Genomic DNA, 22,692 nt, shown 5'->3' with positions numbered 1-22,692 from the left:
AGAACACTTAGGATTTCTCCTGGCAGGGCACCAGCAATCATTAAATTTATAAAGGCTGGGAATGCATATTTTAGTGACTCGCTGGGTGTACGAAAATGGTGGCTCCATAAAAGACACTCTGCCCTTGAACCACGAGGGGGTCGGGGCACCCACCCTTCTTACAATTGAAAATCCATAGAAAGCTTTTTATTATTTTTTTTTTTCCGATGGATTCTCGCTCTGTCACCCAGGCTGGAGTGCAGTGATGCGATCATCAGCTCACTGCAACCTCCACCTCCTGGGTTCAAGCGATTCTCCTGCCTCAGCCTCCTGAGTAGCTGGGATTACGGACGCCTACCACCACGCCCAGGTAATTTTTGTATTTTTAGTAGAGACGGAGTTTCCCAAAACATTAACTGCTAATAGCCTACTGTTGACAAGTCTTACTGATAACAGTCAATTAACACATATTTTGTATATGTATCTATACTTTATTCTTACAATAAAGTAAGCTAGAGAAAAGAATGTGATTACAAAAATCGTGCTGGGGACGGTGGCTCAGGCCTGTAATCCCAACACTTTGGGAGGCCGAGGCAGGCGGATCACCTGAGGTCGGGAGTTCGAAACCAGCCTGACCAACACGGAGAAACCCCGTCTCTACTAAAAATACAAGAAATTAGCTGGGCGTGGTAGACATGCCAGTAATCCCAGCTACTCGGGAGGCTGAGCCAGGAGAATCACTTGAACCCGGGAGGCGGAGGTTGCGGTGAGCTGAGTTCACACCATTGCAGTCCAGCCTGGGAGACAAGAGTGAAACTCCGTCTCAATAAAAAAATAAAAAATAACAAAAAAGAAAATCATAAGGAAGAGAAAATTTATTTACTATTCATTAAATGGAAGTGGATCCTCATAAAGGTTTTCATCCTCATCGTCTTCATGTTGAGTGGGTTGAGGAGGAGGAGAAGGAGGAAAGGGGGTTGGTCTTGTTGAGTCAGGAGTGGCAGAGGTGGAAGAAAATCCACATGTAAATGGACCCATGCAGGTCAAACCCGTGTTGTTCAAGGGTCAACTGTAGTTCTAAACTACTTTCAAAAATACAATGCGGCCAGGCACGGTGACTCACACCTGTAATCCCAGCACTTTGGGAGGCCGAGGCAGATGGATCACCTGAGGTCAGGAGTCTGAGACCAGCCTGGCCAACATGTGAAACCCCATCTCTACTAAAAATACAAAAATTACCCGGGCATGGTGGCGGGCACCTGTAATCCCAGCTACTCGGGAGGCTGAGGCAGGAGAATCACTTGAAACTGGGAAGCAGAGCTTGCAGTGAGCCGAGATCGCGCCATTGCACTCCAGCCTGGGAAACAAGAGCGAAATTCCATCTCAAAAATAAACACATACGGCTGGGCGTGGTGGCTCACACCTGTAATCCCAGCACTTTGGGAGGCCGAGACAGGCAGATCACGAGGTCAGGAGATCAAGACCAGCCTCGCTAACACGGTGAAAACCCGTCTCTACTAAAAATACAAAAAAATTAGCCGGGCGTGGTGGTGGGTGCCTGTATTCCCAGCTACTCGAGAGGCTAAGCAGGAGAATGCCGTGAACCCGGAAGGCGAAGCTTGCAGTGAGCTGAGATCGCACCACTGCACTCCAGCCTGGGTGACAGAGCGAGACTCCATCTCCAAAAAAATAAATAAAGACATACATACATACATACATACATACATACATAATAAATAATGCTTTCTACAAATATGAAAATATATCTGTGTATACTAATGCAACATAAAATAACATCTTTATACAAATTATTTTTGGTACATAACCATGCATTCCCATCAGTATCTCAGCCACTGGTCTCCAATACTTGTCACTGGTGTTTTTTTCAATATGGCATATTTTTTTCATGAAATTCCTGACAAATCATTCAGTTTATGTTAATTAATTTGAATTTTTTGATGCCCCCCCCCCCCAGAGCCAGTTCTCTGGAGATAAAATAGCATTTTTATTTGAGAAAAATACATTCTCACCAGATGCTGAGCTCAAACCTGATGGACCCAGCCATTTCTGCTGAGTACGGAATATTGACAACCCCAGGTTGGTCTGTTTGGGGACTTTTGGTTTGTTTCATTTTTGTTTTGGTTTTGTTTTGCTTAAATGTGTAAATATTTCATGCCAAATATTCTCACAGGTGTTGTATTTAGTGTGCCCTTCTTCAACAAATATATTTGTGAAACAAAATTCAAATAGGCCATCTCTATATAGGATTCTTTTGAATGACCTTCTCAATTTTGTTCTGCTTAGTTCAGAATATAAATGTATCCACTTAACATAAAAGCACCAACAAACCATTCTTCCCACAAGTAAAGATTTTCCAGAGCACAGTTATTCAGTTTTGAAACTGAACGTTGCACACCCGCTGGGCCTGCAGTTAAATTTGTTCTGCTTCCTCCTTGCTTTCATAGGGATAAGCCTCAGTGTACTCGCCTTTGCAGAAAAAGATGCAAAAGCTCAAGTGTTTTGACACTGTCTGTCAAATCGCTTGACTTAAAACCTCCAAATGGTTTTAAATAAAATGCAACCAAATTTAGAGACTCATGTTCTTTTCTTTTCTTTTTTTTTTTTCTTTTGAGACAGAGTCTCGCTCTGTCACCCAGGCTGGAGTGCAGTGGCGTGATCTCAGATCACTCAGCCACCACGCCCGGATAATTTTTGTATTTTTAGTAGACACGGGGTTTCACCATGTTGGCCAGGCTGGTCTGGAACCCCTGTCCTCAAGCAATCCGCCCACCTTGGCCTCTCACACGTAGTGCTGGGATTATAGTCGTGAGCCACTGCGCCTGGCCTGGAGACTCATTTTCAAAAATGTTCAATACCGCCATGTTGAATTACAAGGTAATTCTTCAATGGCTCAATCAAAAAGAAAGTTCATGCTTCCACGGGGAAAGGTTTTTCCTGAACGCATCACTCTGACACAAACCAAACTACAGTTCAGCTACTCTGTGTGTATATAAAAATATGTGCACACTTTGACAGCTACACCCTCTGTTTGTACTGGTTGAATATCAAGCTTGTTTAAATGCAATGAGGAGTTTTGTACACCACAACCAGTTCCCAATAATGGGCTTCTTAATTGAGTCAGAACACTGTATCTTTACTATGGTGCCATGGTCCTCTAAAATTCATCTCCCTGTCACCATCATCAAAACAAATAAAATGCCAATGTTGACATTTTCTTGCTGAATTTGCAGCAGTATTGACTGTGCGTCAGATGTTTCATATGTGATAAAACAAACTTCCAGATGCTTCACTTAGATTCCTGCAACTGGATAGGAAAAAAAAAAAAATCAAAGCATTATTGGACCTAATTTAACTGACTTCCTGCTTGACACATCTGATGAGCCAAGCTAAACAGGCATCAATGAATGGTTTGCAAAGTTCTGAGAATCCATGCACAAGAAAATGTGAATAAAAAGCAAGCAAAATTCATTTAGAGGAGCAGACATTTCATCTGAATAAAGCGGCAGACTCCACAGAGTCCTGTATTAGGGCTCCTCAGCCGTCTTTTTCCTCAGCCAGTCCTCTTAAAGTGACAGCTTGAAGGACTGACTCACTCCTCCGGTTCTCGTGTGTCACTGCAGCCCCCATATTGGATGGTTAATGACAACACTAAGTTTATATATGAGTTCATCATCAACTTCCTCGGGAAAGAGAAATAAAAATTTAATGTTGTTATTAAGCATGACTTTTTTTTTTTCTGCCTGTTGCTGCTGAATGGGTTTATTGCAAAATTTGAAAAGCATTACCAAACAGTAAAAAAATAGTTGTGGGTTTACACTATTCAATAAATGGCAAAACCACACGGTAGTTCAGGCGATTGTACGCTCACACTCAGGCAGGCCCTCTGCCTTTATTTTCCACACACATTTCATGTTCTCTTAACATGGTATTTCCACCGCCCCACACACACTCCAGCCGCCCAGTGATTTCGTGCATGTCCCAGGCCATAGCAGCGACCATACGTCAACCCCACCCTCTCGGAGTGGCCCTGAAAGGCGGAACTGCCAGCAGGACGCCTGACATCCACGTTGCATGGAGGGAAACATGGATGGAGATTTGGATATGCTGTGAGTCCTGGGCAGTGGTCAGTGGCCTGGAAGGATGGTCGGGGCCCGGAAGGGCAAGACTGGGAAGTTGGAGACAAGGTGTCCTGGGGAAGAGGTATGCAGATGGACTGGGAAGCATGTGAAAGTTTGTCTGGGGCCTCCTGGTTCATGGGTATGAGTGTAGCTGGGAGGACAGATGCTGGGCCCGTGAGTCAGCAGTGAGTCAGCCTGCCTTCCCTGCCACCCAGAGCTGTAACAGCGAGCGCACAGCCCCAGCAGCGTGGACGGCTCACATCTGGGAGGTCCTCTTGCCCAGGCCACCCGCGTCTGCCAATGCTGCGTGCCAGCAGAGCAGAGAGCCACTCGAGCTGTCCAGGGAAGGCTTCAGTTCTCAAGGAGACCAACCAACCTCTTCATGACCGGTGACATGTCAGAACCCAGCTGACCCTGCCACCCCGGAGGCCACTTCCTCGCTGGGTGGACGCACATCCCACGCACGGCTCACCTGCCCTCTCCATGTGGCCTCACCACTTGCACCTTGCAAGGACTCATAGAGCGTCTCATTTGCCAACACGGCATCTTGCATGAGGTTGCCTCTGACGAGGGACCAGCTACTGTGAGGGAGATGGCATAGGGATTGTGACCCAGGAGCACCGTGGCACTCAGAACCTGCCAGCCTGATAGAGTAGGAAAGGCTCCTTAAAGTCCTTAGTAAAGGCTCCGGGTGGGGGCGGCCTCTGCGCCGAGATACAGAATGCTGTGGCCCAAAGATGGGAGCCACCCAAAGGTCCAGCAATGGTGATGGAGAAACAAAACCGGCCCATCTGCACAGTGGAGTGTGATTCGACCACAGGAAGGAGCGAAGCTCAGATGCATGCTGCAACGGGGACCCGAAAGACATGGGCTCAGGGAAGACGTCAGATCCCAAAGACTCATACTGTACGATCCTATTTGTATGAACTAGAATAGGAAAAAGCAAATCATACAGACAGAAAGGAGACTCGTGGTTGCCAGGGGCTGGGGAGGGACTGTTTAATGGGTAAAGAACGCTCCTTTGGAGTGCAAAAAGTTTTAAAATGAGAGAGAGGTGGCGGCTGTACCTGGTAAATATACTGATTGCATATTTTAAAGTGGGGGATTGTAGGTTATGTGTATTTCACCTCAATAAAAATAAAATAGAGCCGGGCACGGTGGCTTACACCTATAATCCCAGCACTTAGGGAGACAAAGGTGGGCAGATCACTTGAGGTCAGAAGTTCGAGGCCAGCCTGGTCAACATGAAACCCCTTCTCCACAAAAAACACAAAAATTAGCCAGGTGTGATGTCAAGTGCTGTAATCCCAGCTACTAGGGAGGCTGAGGCAGGAGAATCACTTGAACCCAGGAGGCGGAGGTTGCCGTGTGCTGAAATCACGCCATTGCACTCCAGCCTGGGCGACAAAGCGAGACTCTGTCTCAAAAATAAATAAATAAGAAAAGAAAAAAGGTACATTGCATATATTTTGAAACATCACCCTTAAACAAATAAATTAAATTAATAAATAAGAAAAGACAACAGGTACAATGTATATATTTTGAAACATCACCCTTCGGGATATGATATATGTTTGAACCCACGGATTACACAGTGCTGTGTCCCCAGTAACCAGACATGGGCCGGGAACCAAAGTGTGGAGGCAGGAGGGATGCTTCTCTGTAGGGTGAGAGGTCCTGGTGCCCGGTGTGGGGCGCTTCCTTCAGGGACAGTAGTGAGGACCCCGCTGACCTAACGCTGCAACTGTTAGCTGGTCACACAGGAAGTGAAGAAAGCAAACCCTCCCTTGCCTACCAGGAGGAGCTGTGGTCACTGCTACGTCAGGGAGCAGGGACCTGGATTCCAGGCCCCACTTGGTGCCAGCAGGGTAACAGTAACGGACAAGCCTGGCAGCCAGGCCTGGCCAGGGCAAAGCCAGCCCTCAAGGAGGGAGGCCTCCATCACTCCACGGCAACAACCTCGGGCCGGAAGTGCCGGTCCAGGAAGAGACACCGGCGCGGGATGGAGGGGGAGGTGGTGATCTCAGGTGCGACGCTGGAAGGCCTGAGGGCCACAGGGGCTGCAGCGGGACTCACAAGCTCTCCTGATTTAAGAGTTTGGGGAGGAATGCTATTAGCCACCACCCTGAAGAATCAAGGACAAATCAGAATGGACTTGGCAGGGGCTTCGGGGGACCTGGACAAACGCAGGGGTGGACTCCAGCAGCCAGCATCAGTGCCCGGCCCAAACCCCCACCCACCCCCCATCCACCCCAGATGACTTGCAGGCACTCCCCGGAGAGCATCCCCACTTCCCTTTTCCTTCCTGGAAGGGTTTCCCTGGCCACAGGGGGCTGCTGAGTCTGTGAATGAGGGAGACTGAAATGCTGGAGTGCCAGAGCCCCTGAAGGACCCCCAGAACAGTTGGGGATGGGAACAGTAGCTGAGTACTCCAGCACCATTTACCATCCCAGCGCCATCCACCACCCCAGCACCAACCACCATCCCAGTGCCATCCACCACCCCAGTGCCATTCACCATCCCAGCACCATCCACCACCCTAGCGCCAACCACCACCCCAGCACCATCCACCACCCCCACACCATTCGCCACCCCAGCGCCATCCACCACCCCAGTGCCATCCACCACCCCAGCGCCATCCACCACCCCAGCGCCGTCCACCATCCCAGTGCCAACCACCATCCCAGGGCCATCCACCACCCCAGCACCATCCACCACCCCAGCGCCATCCACCACCCCAGTGCCATCCACCACCCCAGCGCCATCCACCACCCCAGTGCCATCCACCACCCCAGCACCAACCACCACCCTAGCAGGACCACTCGGCACATCATGGGCCTCTGTTCTCGGAGGGTCTCCAGCAGGCTGAGTTGCTTTGCGGGCCCTCTGCTTCCCATCTTGCTTCCCCCTGTGCCTCACAGCAAATCCTAGACTCCCCTCCAGAACAGCCACTTGTGCCCAGACCCTTGTCTCGGGGTCTGCTTTGCAGGGAAGCCACCTGAGACTAAGGACCCTGCAGGCTGTCCCAACAAGGGCGGTCCTGACAAGGGCAGTGTTAGTCGCGTCTGAAAAACAGAAGGAACGTGCAGGTGGCTCCGGCTGATGGTTTTCCAGAATGAACCACAGATGCGACCGTGGCAGACACTGCAGGCGCAGCGGCCAAGCCCCACCCAGCCTGTCTGAAGGCAGCTGCTAACTAGACTTTGTTAAGAAGTGAAAATCCAGGGCAAGGCTCAACAAACGGGGTGCCTGGAAAGAGGCTTCAAAGGGGACTTCACCAGGCAAAGGCAAGGGCAGCCCCTCCCGGGGCACTGCCAGGACGCCGCTCCCTGGGTCCGTCTTCCCCCTGTCACCCTGATCCCAGCACCCAGCGCCTTCTCTCATCCACAGGATGGCGGGAGCCTCTGACCTGGTGGTGTGTGCTCTGTCCTCACCCTGCAGCCAGGAGAGCTTAACCTAGTGGCATCTGGTGACGTCCCTGCCCCACCCTCATCTCACCCCACACTCTCCACTCACACTTAGAATTCTGCCATTGCTCCCTAGGGTTCCAACGCAGCTGGGTCGCCAGGACCGCTGGGCCAGGGTTTCAGATATTGAAATACTGCGTTACAAGTCAGGGTCAGTACGCAGTCACTTCCCCACCCCCATCCCCCAAACGCCGGGGTCTCAAAGGGACTAAAGGGTTAACTCCACAACTGGCCCCGGGACATTACTGCAGCCTGGCTCACAGCTCTCCTTCTAGGGCAGAGGGGGGTGGTCATTGTCGAAATCCCCTTGGTGCGTCCACCATGCGGCCCTGCCCCCAGCCCCACCTCCTCCCCGCTGTCCTGGGTCACCAACTCCCTGGCCTATGCAGAACCCAGGCGCTGGCCCCACTCCCTCCAGCCACAGAGCACAGCCTGTCTTCTCTGTCTCGGAGGCTACGGCCCCAGCTCTCCACCTCACTAACTCTTACTCATCCCTCAAAATCTTGACTCAGATGCCGCTTCCTCCAGGAAGTCCTCTCTGACCTCCGAGGCAACTCTGGCCCCCGCAGAACTGAGTGCCCGTCCTCTCGGCACCGCCCACGTTACACTCTTGGTTCTCAGGTCACTTGGCTAACACCTCCACATTGTTAGCTTGTTGGGGCCGGAGCAGGTTGGGTTGGATTTGTTCTGTTTTGGTTTTTTCCCCGCTGTATCCTCAGCACTGTGCAGGGCACCCAGCCCAGAGCAAGAACCTGGCTAAGGGAATGAATGGACTAATGAATGGAATGCCGTCCTCGCTGGCTCCGAGTTCCCTGCAAGCTCCCCACCCAGGAGGTGTGGGCTCCGCTCTGACTCCGGACTCTCGGGAGTACTTCAGCTGCACGGAGCAATCTGCTCAAAAGCCCAAATGGACTCCTTATCTTAAAGGATTGCACAAAACCCTGGAGCTTGCTTTAATCCCAGCTGTCCATGTAGAGAACACGCAAACCAACAGTGCTCAGGGCACCGGGGTGAACTCACTGATCCTTAATCAGCAGCAGATGCTGGGAAGGGCGTGAGCAGGCTTTTCTGAACCATATGGACTGTTTCTTAACGCTCATGTTGAAAATTCTTCAGAGGCAGATCAGGCTTTAGCTGGAGGCCTCCTCTTCTTGCGGGTCACGCAGGCTTTAGCTGGAGGCCTCCTCTTCTCTGATCCGGCCTGGTGCTTAGGGTAGGGTCCATTCCTCCTCTGACCTCCCAACCTCATGGGTCAAGACCTCCAGGGGTAGCCCAGGCAAGGACCAGGCGAGGGGCACCTCCATCAGCTGCCAAGAAAATGCAAGTCCGACATCTCGAGCCCGTAGCCCATTTTCCTGTCAGGACTTGGGCAGAATTTCATCCGAGTTAGCAATGGCTTGTCCTCTGACAATCAGGTGACAAATACTTACCCAGCACCTCCTGCACGGTGGCCAGAGGGCCTGAGAGGCAGGCGGAGGCAGGAAGAAGTGGTCGGGGTACTGGAGGAGTTACAGTGGCCCTGGGGTCAGACGTGGGTTCAAAACACAGCAAATCATTTTACCCCTGACTCCGCAGTCCCCTCATCTATAAAATAGAAAACAAACTCTCCTTTCAGAGAGTTGGCAGACGCGCTGCGCCCGGCACCTAGTAGGCCATTCATACACGGAAATGACTTTGTGATGTGCCCCCATCCAAAAGGCTCTGAGCTCAATAAAAGACAGCCCTGGTGATGGCCACTCCCCCCGGCTGTCCCAGGAGTCGATTTCTCACCACAGATGGATTCTGCTTCTAGCTCAGATTATGATGGTGCCCCTTCTTCGTCCACAGAGAGAATCCAGACCCAGGATTGCGAGCACGCCGACGAGAAAAGAAAGACAGGAGAGTCAGGCACCAAATTCACGGAGCAGGTCACGCCCCAGGAACAGGGCAAAGAGGCTGTTGCTGTTTCTGCAGTTTCCTCTGATAAGAGGAAGCGACGTGGCCCACGTGCTCTGCTGGAAGGTTCCTCCAGTGAGCTCTCAGGTGAGAGGAAGTGGCAGAGCCCCCAACACCCAGAGGCACACAGCACAAGACAGGACGGTGTGGCACACACAGAGACACAATAACAGAATACTCCATCCCCGCCTCTCTCTTTTTGTTATTCTTGGGTATCTTTTTTTTTTTTTTTTTTTAGAGACAGAGTCCCTCTGTCGCCCAGGCTGGAGTGCAGTGGTGCCATCTCGGCTCACTGTAACCTCCACCTCCTGGGTTTAAGTGATTCTCATGCCTCTGCCTCCCAAGTAGCTGGGATTACAGGCACCTGCCACCACACCCGGCTAATTTTTGTATTTTTAGTAGAAACGGGGTTTCACCACGCTGGCCAGGCTGGTCTTGAACTCCTGACCTCAAGTGATCTGCCTGCCTTGGCCTCCCAAAGTGCTGAGATGACAGGTGTGAGCCGCCGCACCCGGCCTATTCTTGGGTATCCTTATTGAGCAGTTACTCTGGCCAGATCCCCAGCTAAATGCTCTCCACCCTGTATCTCACAGATTCCTCCCAACGAACCAACCTGATCACCGGGATTGTGCACATGGAAGGCTCTGAAGTGCCAATAACTTGCCCAGGGTCCCAGGCAGAGCAGTGAAGGTTTGGACACAGGCTGAGGTCTATCAAGACACTCATGCAGAAGGGAAGCCTCTGTGCCGGAACAGAGGCCCGTCCTCCACACACACAAGTGGAACCCAGAATCCTCTGCTGATTCTCAGGAGGTTGATGCTCAGGTCCCACTGCCTGTCTCTTCTAAATATGGGATGTAATCGTGTCAGAGTTGACTTCAGAGCGTCCACCTCATTGTATACCTGCTATGGTGCAGGCTCAGCCATCTGCAACTTCTATTGTCCCCCTGGAACCCGGAAGGAAGGAGCCCCTCCCTCCCGGGGGTGTTGGGCGTCCCTATATGCACCAGCAGACCTCTCCTCCCTGTCACAGACAAAGCACTGAAGCCCCTAGAAGAAATGGCCACCAGTAGTAAGGGGCTGACTCCAGCATCTACCACATGTTGGCGCTTTGCATCATTGACCCTCTTCAACCTTCCCAAACTGTGTGACATGGTGACATCACCCCAACCACCCTGACTCACAAGGACACAGGCTCCTGGAGGGGACCTGAGCCCGGGCAGTGGAATTTGGATTTGAACCCAAGTTGGTGGCTCCAGAGGCTGAGCTCTTCTCATCACAAGGCCCTGTGACCCTCCCAGGGGATGTTCCCCGCTCAGCCCCTTTCCTCTGGGGACAGCCACACTGGGGAGGGTGGTTCCTTGCAGCAGGAGCTGGGTCCTTTCTTTCCACCTGCATGATCAGCTCATCCAAAGCAGGGCTCCGTACTGGTGTCTTTCTCTCCTTCCTGCATCCACCTCAGGGTGAGAAATGAAGCAGGTGTTCCAGTACGATCTGGAATCATCCCGGAGCGAGTGTGGCCCCATGCGAGGAGGGAGATGTGCTCCTTCTAGGAGGAATGGAAAACAGGTTTCATCTCTTGGAATGATTCTGGAGCCAGTGTGGCGCCATGCACTGAGGGAGATGTGCTTCTTCTAGGAGGAATGGTAAATAGGCTTCATCTCGGAAGCCCCCTGCAACCCAGGGGTAGTGCCCCTCCCAGCCAGCTGAGAGGTTGTGTATACAAGTCAGCAACAGCCAGATCGCATACAAAAACAGGACTCTGACCCACAATCTACAACAACGCACCCAGGATACAAGGCATTACCCACTGCAATCAGCCCGGGAAGCCACCTGCCACCCATAAGTCAGCCTTGCAGAGAAGGTCAGACCACCATCTCTTGCAAACAGTCCAGGAAGCGAAACAGTAACCCCTGTAACAATCTGCCCAAAGCAGCCTGGACTTGATGAATAACCGATACGTTTCCTAACATTTTCCTTCCTTCCAACTTAGGACCAACCAGAGAAAACTAAATCCGTATCCCTAGCCCATCGCACAGGACACTGCTTCTAGTCAACCACTTCCAGCTTCCCAACACCAACAGCCTCCAACCAGGGCTCACCTGAAGTCTTCCCTTTTGTCCTCTGTGGTATCAGGTTTTTCTACTTCTCTGCCTGCCTTTGAGCCTCTGCTAAAACACAAGTGACAGTGGCTGACTCCCATGCTACAGTCAGCCTCTGCCTGTTCTCGCTTGGGTGGTCTTCGTTTATTTTCACCAAGGGCACTGTGTAAAGAAGGGGTCTGAGACTCCTTCTGGGCTTGGCGGCCAATTAGCAACGTCTGCCACGGCACAGGCGGTGCGCAGGGGGGTGACCTGGATGCTCAGAATCAGCCCCTCCAAGGGTACTTCCTCCTGCTTCCACCAGAAAGATGCCTCTGTCCAAGCACCCTCCTTCTGCTTCCCTGATCCCAGGGGACTGGGTGAAATGCAGGAGGGGCAGCTGGTAGGGGAGCGAGGGAGCTTGCTCCCCCACTGAGCTAACGAAAAGCACGGCTTGGCACTGGCAGTTTTCCTCTGCCCCTCAACTTACACTGGAATGAAAAATGCAACGTGGAGCTTCCACAGGCAGACAGCAGACGTCCCCAAACTCTGATCGTTTGACCACGAAATCAGCACAACACTGATGAGATCACAGACGGTTAAAATCCCCCCAGGCAGGGCAACAGGGCAGGATCCCAAGGACAGAGCTCGGCAGAGGTGGCCGCCTGCCCATCAGGCTCTGACTCCCTCCGAAGCACAGTCACTGTGGGAAGCAGCTGCCCGCAGGGACATTTCCCAGCACCCTCGTCACTGGGCGGAACCGAGGCACCAGTTCTCAGCAGTGGAAGCTCAGAAGTGACAGAAGCACTTCCGTGTGGGTACATGCAGACACCAGCGCCTCCATGCATTCTCTATAAAGGGCTCAGAGAAGCCACCAGACAAAGGAAGCCAGGTTTTTACGCAACTGCTCAGAGGAGAACTGCCTGAGCAGGGGCGGCTGCATTGGGCCCCGCGTGAGTGAGGCTGCATCCTCTGTGTCCACCGTCACACTGTGCAAGGCCAGGCAGCCAGGTGACCGCCACCCACTGCAGTCGTATTCACATACCTAAAGGCATGAGGCATCCAGCATGAAGGGGCATCCTCTGTCCTGGAGGAGATAAGGCTCATGCCTATAATTCCAGCACTTTGGGAGGCCGAGGTGGGTGGATCACTTGAGGTCAGGAGTTCGAGACCAGCCTGGCCAACATGGTGAAGCCCTGTCTTTACTAAAAATACAAAAATTAGCCAGGTGTGGTGGTGCGTGACTGTAATCCCAGCTACTCAGGAGGCTGAGGCAGGAGAATTGCTTGAACCTGGGAAGCAGAGGTTGTCGTGAGCCGAGATCGCACCACTGGACTCCAGTCTAGGCAACAGAGCAAGACTCCGTGAAAGAAAGAGAGAGAAAGAGAGAGGAAGGACGGAAGGAAGGAAGGAAGGAAGGAAGGAAGGAAGGAAGGAAAGAAGGAAGGAAGGAAGGAAGGAAGGAAGGAAGGAAGGAAGGAAATGAGCAGGCGCCCATGCAGAGGGCACGTGGGAATGAACGTCCCTGCCTACTCTTGGTAGAGGTGGGAGCTGGGTTGCTTTTGCAGAGGTCATTTGTCAGTCGGCATCAAAATATAAGAAAAGGCATTCGTTCAGAATCTGTAGTCCTGACCTGCGAAGCCAGCCTCAGAAGTAACAAGCCAAGTTCAGAAGGTTCAGGGAGCATTGTCTGTATTAACAAATCAGTGGGCATCCCCTAAAAGTCCCTCACCAGCAGACTGGAGGAAAGAGGGTTTGCTGTGCTCGTGGCGTGGGGCACCCATATGGTGCCCTAGAACATGGGGGACTGCCAAGTTCAGCCCTGCCCACCGTCCCTCCTCACCGAGGAAGGGGTCCGCACAGGAGAGATGAGCCCCCGACGGTCAGTGTGCCCAGCTTCTTCCCATCAGGGCTGTGGTTCCATGCCGCCTGATGGGAACTCCAGCAGAGCCGACTGGGGCCTATGATTTGGGCTCAAACCCAGATCTGGAGGTTCTCCCTCTCCAGCTAACTGGTGGTACAGAAACTCAGGCATGACCATGCTCTAGGGCACAGGGCAGGGAGAAGGGGAGCAAGAAGGCTGGGCCCGTGGGGATGTGGGCTCAGCTCTCAGCTCTGCCTGCATGGAGCAGGGGAGGGTGAGTGACCCAGCTGGGAGGGTGCTGAGGTCCCTCCACCTGAAGAGCAACAACATCCTCATGACAGTAGTGACCATTGAAACTGCTGATGGACAAACACACAGATGGCGAGGAGCGTGGGCCACGCAGAGTTCATTCACCGTGGATTTCCAGGCTGGGGCATTTCAGCAGAGCTCTGTCTCTGTCTCTGATCATCGGACCTGGGGAGATTTTCCCTCCCAAGTGAACCTGGCTCAACTGTTTGAATTGTCCACAATGAGCACGGATGCTCTTTGTAGAGAAACAAACTATTTGTAATGAGTTGGCAGAGAGGTTATCATGGAAGGAACCTCCTGTAAGGTGGCAGAGGCAGCGTGGCATAGACACCAGGAGAAAAAAGGCCCCCACACTGGGCAGAGCCTGGTCTTGGCCAGGAAGAGGCACCCTGCGAGGTAGGACAGAGCCACCATGCGGTTCTTCCCAGCGTTCCCATGAACACTCGCCGGCAAGCACCTCCCTCCACTTTGTCCCAAGCCCGCCAGGCACGTGGCAGCCTGAGACTCCCTCACCCACCGTTTCCTGGAGAAGGCCATCTGGCACTGCCCGTTGTGTGTGTGTGAAAAAGTCCCGGTCTGGGTCCCTGGGTCCCACCACGAGTGGCTTCGAGGCTTGGACATGCCCTTCCCTGCCTAGGCCACTCTCCCCCTCCATCCAACAAGGAAGAGGCCGCAGAGCCCTCTCCATGGTCCCACCCAGCCCCAGGAATCCTGTGATTTCATGAGCCCATGGTTATTATCCCTGGATAAACTCTTTAGCCCACAGCATCACAGGCTGAGGAGCCAATTCCAGAACCGAGTGCTGTGTAGGCGTGAGGCGCACACCCGCAGTGCCAGCCCAGCTCTGCCTTCCATGGAAAATCCACATCTGAAGGCCTGGCCCGGGCACCTAGGACTCACCAGCCTCTGGGCACTGAGTCTGGATAGAATTTAGGAAAGTCTCAGGCCAGGCGACTTCCTGGAGCAATGGCACCGCTCCCTGGCTTGCGGGGCAAAGGCGCTGGGCCAGCCTGGGTGCGATCCCCGTTGCCAGGAGACTCGGACATACCTCATAACCCCTGCCAGGCCCCGCCAGCCTCTGCCAGACCCCACCAGGCTGAGCTTGGGAAATCCAGTGAGGTAGGAGAGCAGGAGGACCCCTGCCCAGGAGCGGCGGGGCCTAGACACAGGCTGGCTCTGCCTCTTCCTGTCTTCACAGCCTGGAGCATGATGCTTTACCCCCGTTAGCCTTGGTTTCTCATCTGTCCAGTGAAGGGGTTTCAGCAAAGTTCTCAGCAAAGGCAGCTGTGGCTGACGCTGCCCGTCCCCCAGCCCTCCCTGACCTGCAGCCTCTAATGTAGAGTTTCTCTGGTGTCCCTCCGTGGCGAGGGACAGGAGTGGGGAGAAATGCCCCAGCTTCCTCTCCCTCAGACGGAACACTCAGGGGGGTTCACCACTGTCATCCAGAGGTCCCCTGGGGACTGCACCCCAATTTCTCACAGTGGTGGCCAGCTTGATCACGTACCTCACTTCCGTATCAGAGCTTCTTGGGATCACCCCCACAAATAAACTACTCACACTCAGGTATCCTCTCAGAGGCTGCTTCCAAGGGACCCCGACCTAAGGCAGCCATGCCAGACACAGAAAGCCTTCTCCTAAAGTACCAGGTAGTCAGTGTTTTAAGCCATAGGAGCCACGGGGCAAATTGAAACTATTATGCAGGCATGTAGGTGCCCAGTGGAAAGGTACACCTTGAAAGATGCAAGACCTTAGGGCCGTACAAAGCAGGCAGCAGGCCACATGTGGCCTGGGTCACAGTTTGCTGACTCCTGCTGTCACATAGGGACCCCAGATCTCAGTGGTTTAAGGAAATAAATGCCAGGCACAGTGCCTCCTGCCTATAATCCCAGCACTTTGGGAGGCTGAGGCAGGTGGATCATTTGATCCCAGGAGTTCGAGACCAGCCTGGGCAACGTGGCAAAACCCCATCTCTACAAAAAACAGAAACATTAGCCAGGCATGATGGCATATGCCTGTAGTCCTGACTACTCAGCAGACTGAGGCAGGAGGATTACCTGAGCTTGGGGAGGTCAAAGCTGCAGTGAGCTGTGATCCCACCACTGCAATCAAGCCGGGGTGACAGAGTCAGACGCTGTCTCAAGAAAGAATAGAAAAGAAGAGAAGAAAAGAGAAAAGAGAGAGAAGGAAGGAAAAAAGAAAGAAAAGAAAGAGAGAAAGAAAAAAGAAAGAAAGAAAGAAAAAGAGAGAGAAAGAAAGAAGAGAAGGAAACAAAAGAAAGAAAGAAAAGGAAGGAAAGAAAAGAAAGAGAGAGAGAAAAGGAAATTTTGCTTCTTGCTTAAAGTCCAATTGGCAAGGGGCAGGTAGCACGGGATTCTAGGCCAGGTTCAGGGGCCTGAGCTGATAGATGCTCTGCCATCTGCCACACAGGGTTTCCCAAAGTCACTCTGGGCATCAGTGTCCACCCAACATCCAGTTAGTGAAGGAAGGACGGAGGGCACGGGGGTGGCACAGGAAGCTTTTATGGGCCAGGGAGCAAAGTGACGCGTGTGCTTCTGCCCACTCCATCTGCCTGACCTGAGCTGCCTGGCTCTGCTCAGTGAGAGGGGGTGTTGGGGAACACTGCACTAACCCAGCATCTGGTCCCAGCAATACCCAATGGGCAGCCAGCCACATCCTCCCCAGGGGCAAGGATGATGGTAGTCAGGACACAGACTGGCAGTGGCACCTTCTCCCCAGAGCGAGCACCCCACTTAGCTGCATGCTAACAACTCCCTTGCTTGTCTTCACAGCTTCCTCCTCTTTTTTTTTTTGAGACAGAGTCTCGTTCTGTTGCCCAAGCTGGAATACGATCTTGGCTCACTGCAACTTCCACCTCCTGGCTGCAACCTCCACCTCCTGGTTTCAAGTGATTCTCCTGCCTCGGCCTCCTGAATAGCTGGGATTATAGGCATGCACCACCAAGCCCGGCTAATTTTTGGATTTTTAGTAGAGACAGGGTTTCACCATGTTGGCCAGGCAGGTCTCGAACTCCTGACCTGAGGTGATCCACCCACCTCGGCCTCCCAAAGTGCTGGGATTACAGGTGTGAGCCACTGAGCCCAGCCAGCTTCCTCCCCTCTATGTTCGTCCCTAAGAACATGGAGTTTAGGGTTGCCTGCTTTGGAACTTTGTATTATTGCATTCTGTTGTTTAGCATTTTCTGCACATTACACTGGCCATTTTTCTGTGTGTTTACATATCTAAAGATCCTTTACTGTCGATACTGTATCTCCCCATGTGATTGACCTGGCCCGAATGGGGTCCCAGCGTCCCCACGAACACTCGCCAGCAAGTACCTCCCTTCACCTCGTCCCAAGCCTGCCAGGCACGTGGCAGCCTGAGACTCCCCCACCCACCGTGCCCTGGAGAAGGCCACCTGGCACAGCCCATTTTGTGTGTATGAAAAAGTCCTAGTCTGGGTCCCACCCCAGCAAATCCAGCCAGGTGGTCTTCAGCAAAAGAGACATCACAATCTCCAATTACCCCAATTTACTTACTCATTTTCCTACTGGGGGCGGCTGGGCGTTTCTGGGCTCTGGCTGTCTCAGCATCAGTGCTGTGAAGGTGTTTGTCCACACACCTCCTGGGGCATAGTGTGTTTCCCCAGGAGAAAGGCCGCCGTGCCATGGCAGGTCCAGTTTTGACAAACAAGGTACGTGGTACTGAAGGCTATGCTGCTGTTCCCGTCCCTCAGCAGGGCAGGCAGCACAGACGCGACCTGCAGGGACATGGCTTCCACCTTGCAGAGTCCACCCTCACACTTCATGCTCGTTACCGCCAGTGAGGTGCACAGAGCGGGGGTCGTTGTTCCCACCTGACAGATGGAAGCAGCAGCTCTGCAGCCGGAAGGGGGACATTGTGGCTGTACCTCAGCGGCAAGGCCTGGCTCAGAAAGGATGTGGACCTCCCTGGTATCTACTCCAGTGTACCCAAGGGCAACCCTCAGGGCCCTGGGGACCTCCTTAGTCTTCACCACATGCCACGTAGGAGGGTGAGACCTGCGTTCTCTTTGAGCCCAGCATCAGGCCTAGCCGGGCCAGGTCAATCACATGGGGAGGCAGCCTCAGGGGGAGGCAGGAAGTTCCAGGGACTTCACCGCCCTCCTTGGCATGTAAACTTTAATGTTCAGGATGCAAGTTCCACCCTACCTCACAAAGATAACGAAATTCCCTGCGGAAGCCGACAGCGAGCACCTTTCCTGTAGGCCCTGTTTCCTCGCGGGTGACCGGCTCACGGGGCCATATGACTGTACCCACGTCCCCTCCTCCTATGGAGCACCTCTTCCCATTTTACTTCCCGCGCATCCGGCAGAAATGGTTAGTCGGGCATCCACAGGACAGATTCCAAACCCACCACCAAGTGTAACCTTTGCCAATTCTCCCCCTGAGCCTCAGTTTCCCTCTCATGAGAGGGTGAGGAGAGGTGATCTGTGAGGGTCTGTTCAGCTCTGGAATCACACAGCGCATAACTGGGTCCTCGGAACTCGTGCACAGGCCTCAGAGAGCACGTGGGGCTCGTTGCCTTAAGGAGATCAGTGTGACGTTAAGAAGACATTTTCCAAGGTTGTGACCTTGCTTTAGCCCCATCTACATAACCAAAGGACCAAAACACAGCCTCTGGAATGAGGGAGGGTTGTAGACGTGTTCTTTGTCACTTCAAGGGGTAAAAACTGCAATAAACAAGAGACATTTAGGACATTTAGGGAAACTTCCTCCCAGAATGGCCAACGCAGGAAGGAGGTGGACCAGTCATGGCCAGCAGGACACAGAAAGCTAAATCCCAGGGGTCAAATGAACAGAGTGCAAGGGCGGGGCTGCCCCAGGTGGACGCCTTTGCCATCACAGCCCCGGAGGTACTAGCGGTGCAAGCATGGTGACCATACCCGGTGGGACTCAAGACCCTGGATGGCAGCCGTTGCCAGAACTCGGCCAGGCAAGGAGTAGGGGACAGCTTCCTGCCATCTTCCCTTTGATCTTCTGCCGTGGCTGTCCATTGGGCAAACCCAACGGGAAGCCCGTGGGCCAGAGAGCACTAGGAATGTGATCCTTGGAGATCAGCTTCCCAGGCCATAGAGCAGGACGCAGAAGAGAAGAGAACCAAATGGATCTGGGGCCAAAAGGAGAGTAAGCAATTCAGAAGGTGACAGCCTCATCATGGTAGACAGCGCCTAAGATGGCCCCAGTTACCCTGCCCCCCAGAACGCAGGCTCTTGGGCAATCCCCTCCCCTTGAATATGGGTGAGACCCACGAGTTGTTTTTAACCCACAGAGTGTGGTAAAGGTGGAAGGCGTCCCTCCGGCACTGACCACCCATGAGATTGTGATGTCTCTCTTGCTGAAGACTGCCTGGCTGGATGTGCTGCCACACGCAGCCATGCTGGGGAGGCCCGCGGCACTGGACTGAGGACAGCCTCCAGCTAATACCCAGCTAGGAGCTGAGATGACCTCCGGCCAACAGCCTGCAAGAGATGGAGGCCCTCAGCCCCACAACCACAAGGAAACAGATTCTGCCAATGACCATGAGCACTGGGGAGGGATCTCTCCCAGACAGGTCTGCAGATGAGACCGAAGATGCAGCCAACACCCCTGATGGCTGCCTCTGAGACCCTGAAGATGAAGACCCTGCTAAGCTGTGCCTGGCCCCAGAAAACTGAGATAATAAACATGTGTTGTTTTCAGCCAATCACTTTGCAGTAATGTTGTCATACAGCACTAAGTAGCTAACAGGTAACTTGGTACCTGGAAGTGGGGGCTGCCATAAGGAATACCTAGAAGTGTTGGGGCAGCTTTCGAACTGGACAGGGGCAGAGGGTGATTTGGGAGATTGTGGTAGAGAAAGCCTAATTTGCCTCGAGCAAACTGTTGGTGGAAATCTGAGCTTTCAGATGACTGCCAGAGGCCGGGCGCAGTGGCTCACGGCTGTAATCCCAGCATTTTGGGAGGCCGAGGCAGGCGAATCACCTGAGGTGGGGAGTTCCAGACTAGCCTGGCCAACATGTTGAAACCCCTACTAAAAATACAAAAATTAGCCAGGCGTGGTGGTGCACACCTGTAATCCCAGCTAATGGGGAGGCTGAGGCAGGAGAATCACTTGAACCCGGGAGGCAGAGGTTGCAGTGAGCTGAGATCACGCCACTGCACTCCAGCCAGAGCAACAGAATGAGACTTCATCTCAAAAATAATAATAATAACAATTTTTAAAAAGATCACTGCCAGAGAGGACTCAGAAGGAAGCAAAGACAACGTCACTGAAAACTGGAGGAAGGGAGATGCTTTCAAAGTCGTAAGAGCAAGTTCAGCAAAATCGTCACCTGCAGCTATGCAGCAAGGAAGATGGATTGAGGCTGGGCTGGGTTACTCAGCTGAAGAGGCTTCCCTGAAAAGTCTGGGAGGTACTGTTTGGTTTCTTTTTGCTGCTTACAGTACAAAGCAAGAGGAAAGAGATATATCAAGGACAGAACTGTTAAAAAAAAAAAAAAAAAAGAACCAGGACTTGATGATTTTGGAAATTCTCAGCCCCTCCCAATGGTAAATGGTGCTAAAATTAAGAAATGCAGAAGCACAGGTGGGGCCACAGGGAGTCTGCTGCGCTTCTGGCTCCTTCTGCCAGTGCTCCTGGCTCTGCCGCCACACACAGCGGCTCCTCCGCTTTCCTGGGCTTCCTCCTCTCCGGCTTTCTCATGGGCACGTCCCAGACTGTTCCGGGCCACACTTTTTTCTCTGCTTACATGTTAATGACCAAGGGATGACCTTCAAATTCATGGTATCTAATACTGTCAGCTTCAGGTAGCAATATACACCTAAACGAAATCTCATGGTCGCAATCACTAGGAGTTTATTTTTCTTACCCAGCAGTCCTGAGATAAGTGGCTGCTGGTGATGATTCTCACCTCGGTGTCACCGCAGCTGCATCTCTGTGACTCTGGTGGTCTTTTATCCCTGCTTGTTACCCACACTCACGAGTTGGCTGCTGGGTTCCCAGCCAGGACATCCACATTCAAGATGGGGAAGAGCAGGGGAGACAGAGAAATGTCTTCTGAGCAGCCAGGAAAGTATGGCCTGGTGGAAAAGCTGAGATTGTGACTGCAGAAACTTCTGCTAAAATTCAGAAAAACCAGACACTAAAAGTACCAGGTCACACAAACAAACAGTCCTGTAAGGAGATAAAGACTGGCCTCATGGATGCTCTCAACGGAACCAGGGAACCTCTAGGGAGCTTAAAGGCATGCTAGGAGACACTCTCCCTCGTGGGCTGTGATGAAGACAGTGCCATGAGGGGGAGGCCCACATGGCTGAGAGAGGCCTAGGGGCAGCCTTCAGCCTCCAGCCAGCAAGAAACTGGAGCCCTCGGTGTGACAGCCCACAAGGACCTCAAACCTCCTGACAGCCACGGGAGCTTGAAAGAAGACTCTTCCCCAGCTGAGCCTCCAGATGAGACCTCGGCTCTGGCCAACACCTTGGCTGCAGCCTTGCAGGGGGCCCAGTCAGGTAATGCCCAGGCTCCTGCCCCACAGAAACTGTTGGGTAATAACTGTGTGTTGCTCTCAGCTGCTCAGTTTGGGCCACAGTCATGCAGCACTAGGTACTAGACCCACTGCAGGGCAGCCACACGTGTGGTAGCAATAGTGGAGAGATGATTTATATACTGAAGAATTTTAGATAAAATAATTTCTGCAATTTAAAGGACTGCACTGTAAAGTAGAAAACACTATTCAACTATTGGAGAGCACCATGGCTCCCAAGACCCATTAGCAAGAGAGAGGGCCCCAAACCCCAGAACACACTCAGGCCCCCGGATTTCTGAGCCATTTGTGATTTGGGAACCTACCTTGGCTCAAGTGGGATATGTTGCCCCTTTCTTTTTCCAAGTTTCCAGACCACCAAAAGATTCTTAAGCTCAGCTCTCCAATGGCTACGAGTCAATGGGGCCGTTACATTTGCTTAGCTGGAGTCATGAATCAGGAAGCTTTAGCATCGCTCCTGGCTCTCTGAAACCATTTGGTGGAGACCTAGTTCGAGAAGCATTAAGGCATTTGGACCTGTCTTCTTCTGCTCAGGTGCCCATAACAACCACCACAGACCGGAGGGCTTAAGCAACTTCTATTCCTGGGAAGTACAAGATCAGGGTGCTGGCCAATTGGTTTCTGATGAGGGCCCTCTCCCTGCCTCATGTCCACACATAGTGGGGAGAGAGAGAAAGAAGAGGGAGTCCTCTCGTCTCCCTGCCTCATGTCCACACATACTGGGGAGAGAGAGAAAGAAGAGGGAGTCCTCTCGTCTCTTCCTATCAGGACACTGATCCTATGGGATCAGGGCCCCATCCTTATGCCCTCTTTTAATCACCTCCAGAAAGCCCTCATCTCCAAGCACAGTGACACCAGGAGCTGGGACTTCAACATATGAAGGCAGGGGGAGTACACAGTTCAGCCCATAACAGACCCCCTGGCCATCTGCAGAGGAGGTTAGAGGCCTCTCCCTCAGCCACGGACAAGCATATGGGTCCTGGGCTTTCTCTTATTTCCCTCAACTATAGAGAGAGTGGCCAAAACACTGCCCAAAATGTTTTCCATCACACACGAGCATACACACAAGAGCAATGGATATTTGAGAACAAACGAGTCCACTGGGAAACAGGTTCAGAGTGACTGGGTCCAAGCAAGAAGGACAGGTCTCCCCAGGGATGGCCCACGTGAGCATCGTGTCCTAGAGAGGCCACCAGACTCAGCCAGGACAGACCTCATTGGACAGATGGGGTGAGGACGGTGCCTCCAGCCCAGACACCACGTGGCCGCTCGTCCTTCTCAGTCCAGCCACTGCACTGCTCGGTCATGCCGTCGCCAAGGTGAGTCAGAGCCTGGCGAGGAGGCCCACCTACCCCAGC

At 52.7% G+C, this 22,692-nt stretch overlaps 2 long non-coding RNA genes across 4 annotated transcripts in view; both read right to left on the bottom strand.

Moving 5' to 3' along the window:
• Nucleotides 1–14,780, bottom strand: part of LOC134759807 (uncharacterized) — a 60,209-nt gene extending 45,429 nt beyond the window's left edge. The window contains exon 1 of the long non-coding RNA XR_010136623.1: nucleotides 14,674–14,780. This is a non-coding gene — a long non-coding RNA (uncharacterized LOC134759807). The remainder of the gene's footprint in view (nucleotides 1–14,673) is intronic.
• Nucleotides 6,926–12,356, bottom strand: LOC112134964 (uncharacterized). Of its 3 annotated transcripts, XR_010136620.1 has the most exons (6): nucleotides 12,091–12,337; nucleotides 11,622–11,690; nucleotides 10,134–11,068; nucleotides 9,356–9,579; nucleotides 9,016–9,169; nucleotides 6,926–8,892 (listed from the first exon to the last, which is right to left on the bottom strand). It is a non-coding gene; the product is annotated as an uncharacterized LOC112134964 (long non-coding RNA). The 3 variants fall into 3 exon arrangements; XR_010136622.1 differs by having other exon boundaries at nucleotides 9,356–11,068; nucleotides 12,091–12,356; XR_010136621.1 differs by having other exon boundaries at nucleotides 9,356–11,068; nucleotides 11,622–11,687.
• Nucleotides 14,781–22,692: the final 7,912 nt, after the last annotated feature.

This window comes from Pongo abelii, chromosome 13, assembly GCF_028885655.2.
Source record: "Pongo abelii isolate AG06213 chromosome 13, NHGRI_mPonAbe1-v2.0_pri, whole genome shotgun sequence".
Taxonomy (NCBI): domain Eukaryota; kingdom Metazoa; phylum Chordata; class Mammalia; order Primates; family Hominidae; genus Pongo; species Pongo abelii.
The sequence above is the reverse complement of the archived record's forward strand: the minus strand, read 5'-3'. Positions and strand labels throughout refer to the sequence as shown.